At 39.4% G+C, this 3432-nt stretch overlaps 2 protein-coding genes across 2 annotated transcripts in view; both read right to left on the bottom strand.

The window, feature by feature from the left end:
* The window catches only part of LOC106879662 (organic cation transporter protein), a 58846-nt gene that overhangs the window by 15838 nt on the left and 39576 nt on the right, over positions 1-3432 (bottom strand). The window lies entirely within an intron of this gene.
* The window catches only part of LOC106879663 (uncharacterized), a 14460-nt gene continuing 12235 nt past the window's right edge, over positions 1208-3432 (bottom strand). Inside the window, exon 4 of the mRNA XM_014929333.2 lies at positions 1208-1311. The gene's annotated coding sequence lies outside the window, so the exon portion shown is untranslated. The remainder of the gene's footprint in view (positions 1312-3432) is intronic.

Below are 3432 nucleotides of genomic sequence, written 5' to 3'. Positions count from 1 at the left end.
ACGTAGTAGTAACAGAGGAAGAACGAGAGGGGTAAAGAGAGATACGTAGTAGTAAACAGAGGAAGAACGAGAGGGGGAAAATGATAGAGGAAGAGAAAGGGAAAGAGAAAGAGAAAGAGAAAGAGATAGAGTAGCGTCGGAAAATATAAAGTTGCGATAACTACTTACAAAATTGTTGACGCTGCGTTCGGTCATGTAAAAACAAATAGTAAATGAGTATATGCATATATACGTACAGGTATGTGCATACCGACATCCACCTATATGTATAGGTGCATATCTGGATACAGGACATTGCAAACAAAACGTAGACAAATACATATATATATATATGTATAAGGCATCAAAAGTGGTGTGAAAGAGACACGAGTGCGCTGGTATTGTCATGTGATGCGTGTGGACAAGGACAGAAGTGCTGATCTCTAACTGAAGAGGGAACCTGTGGTAGAGGTGGACCCGAAAATACATGGGACGAGGTGGTGAAGCATGATCGAACTTTGGGCCTCACAGAGGCAATGGCTTGTGACCGTGACATCTGGTGATATACTGTGCCCGAGAAGACTCGTCAGCATGGACAACGGACGTTACATGGTGATGATGATAATGGTGATACACCTACACCCACACCTACACACACGCACGCATACATACACACGCGCGCACATATATACAAATGTATATATGTATGCTTGTACATGCATATTTATGTAGGTATTGATACTATTGTTCCCAGATCTGACCTGTAACAGTAGCACCTGTTAAGGTCCCAGGTATGGTTTAATTAGCATGTAAATCACTGGGAATGAAGGACCCCTACTTCTTGTCAGAACTTCCTCTTAGGCAAAGGTAAACTTGTATAAAAAGACGTTGAAATGCATTTGGCTTCTGGTCATCTCAGCCTCTGTTGTGCCCCAGGTTTTATGGCCGTTTTCTCAGAAAAGTGGTTCTTCTCAAAACAAATTCATGCAGAAGAACTTCTTGGACTCTCACAACGTTTGCAAAGAAGTTTTGAGTTTATGAAGTGGTCATGCTTGGTCCCGAGGTAACATCCACAACCATATATACATATACATTCACTACACACAGACACACAGACACACACTCATACATACACACACATACACATAGATATGAAATATGAAAAAAATATAAAATATAATGCAAACACTAAACACACCAATGTGCAGATATGGCACACCAAACTTACCTGTCTGATAAAATTCCACAGACGACCATGGCAAAAAGGCAGCCCATGAAGTGAAATGTCATGGCGTGCCTTGCCAGAATTGCTTTATCGCAAACGAGATTCAGCTGCAAAGAGAAATATGAGAATTATTTAATGTATACATTTTATAATTTTGATAATAATAATTTTATACTCTGGAATTGTAGAAACACTGTTTCTTGGAAACCCTTTTCATAGTCAGTTTGTATTATAAAGACTTTGTTGTAGGAACAACGGTCACGTGACACACAACAGAATCGATTGTATAATAGGGAAGGAGCTACTGTCACAGGGACCACTGTCCATTGGTTAGGGAACAGTGAGAGTACAACCACTAAAATTTGGCGGTGCAGGGGCAATGAAAACGCTTTAAACAACCTAAAAATCTTCATCACCAAAACGAATGAACACAGAAACATTTTTGGACGGTTTTGAAACATTATTTTCTATTATTGGATTAATCCGATTTGACCGATGTACAAATATAATAATAATAATAATAATAATAATAATAATAATAATAATAATAATAATAATAATAATAATAATATAACTGTTTGTTTCAATATTAAGATTGTCAAAAGTTGTTTACCTTGTTTTGCAAAAGTCTTTGAACCTGGGTTTGCACCCCGAAGCAAATTTCATTCCTGCACTTATGCCACTGTTGAGGGTTAACCCAGAATCTTTTGTGTGGAGGGACTTTGTTGCAAAGATTTTCAAGAATTAGTCTCAGAATCTATTCTGTCCCAGGTGTTATATTGGAAAGATTATCAGTAACCATTGCCAGAACACTTCCCCCAATAGGGACATTAGGAATAACCCTGCAATCTTCCATTTCCACTTTGATGCCAACTGAGGACACCTTCAGATCCTAAATGTCCCTTATTCTATGATTTCTCTTGTTCAGGCCTGAATTGCTGACCTTAGTAATTGAGGGGTTTTTGAAGATTGTCAGAGCTTTCAGAACTGTGTCAAAGCGTTCTCCTGATTGTTAATTAGTAATAAAGCGATTGGTGGTTCCAGACAGTAAGAAATGGAATTTTTCAACCATCTTCCCCTTCTCTGGCACCAGGGAACTTGATTTGGTGGGTTGTAAGTCTTTTTTGATAAGGTAAGTCCTTGAAGTATTCACCAACTGTTTGGGACTAATGTCACCAATGTCAGCTATAAATACTCTTACTGGGGGCTGTCCAACACCTGACTTAGATGAGGATCGCCTCAGTCCACTTGGTCACCATATTCATTGCAAGGACCAACAGGAGAATACGCTGATGTTTGTCTGATGACTTTAACTCCGAATCGACCAGCAGTCTGAAATTCCTGAAGAAATCAAAGATTGGGCGGACACATAGTGATAGGGTAGTGTACATTCATTTTCCCTCACACATACACGCGCGCGCGCAACACACACACACACACACACACACGAATAGAATATTGCAACTGAGTTAAAAATAGAACATTGATATGCCGTCCTAATTGTTTAAGCTGTCGTCATTGCATACTAAACATAAACACTCAAATATTACGCTCGTAATTTCCAACACTCGTTTTTCTTCTTGTGCATGTGGCAGTGGCAGTTATTGCATTGGTGTGTACATCTGATACTGAGCTTCTCACGATGGTTGTACACGTGTAGAGTAATTTAAAGCTGTGACCATGTAAAATCTTTTTATGACATGGTTATGTGGGTGCAGGCGTGGATGCGTGGTAAGAAATTTTCTTCCCAACAACATGGTTCTGGGTTCAGTCCTACTGCATGACGCCTTGAGTTAGTGCCTTTTATAACTTCAGGTTGACAAAGACCTTGAGAGTAGATATGGTTGAGAGAAACTGAATGAAGCCTGTAATATAAGTGTGTGTGTGTGTGTGTGTGTGCGTGCGTGCGTGTTTGACCCCCACCACTGCTTGACCACCAGTGTCAGTGTGATTACGGCTCCATAACTTAGCAGTTCGGTAAAAGACACCAATGGAATAAGTACTAGGCTTTATAAAAAAACAATAAATGCTGAGGTTGATTCGTTCAACTAAAATTATTCAACCTATGCCCTAGCATGGCCACTGTCTAATGAAACAAGTAAAAGAGAATTGATATTTATGGTCATGAGGAAAATGCTTATCTATGACGCTTGCAAAGTCTGAAGCAAAATTATATTGAGCAACGAGTGAAAAGAAGCTGGTCTAAGGTTAAATATTACAACGCCCCC

The sequence above is a fragment of the Octopus bimaculoides genome, chromosome 10 (genome assembly GCF_001194135.2).
Source record: "Octopus bimaculoides isolate UCB-OBI-ISO-001 chromosome 10, ASM119413v2, whole genome shotgun sequence".
In the NCBI taxonomy this organism is placed as follows: domain Eukaryota; kingdom Metazoa; phylum Mollusca; class Cephalopoda; order Octopoda; family Octopodidae; genus Octopus; species Octopus bimaculoides.
The sequence above is the reverse complement of the archived record's forward strand: the minus strand, read 5'-3'. Positions and strand labels throughout refer to the sequence as shown.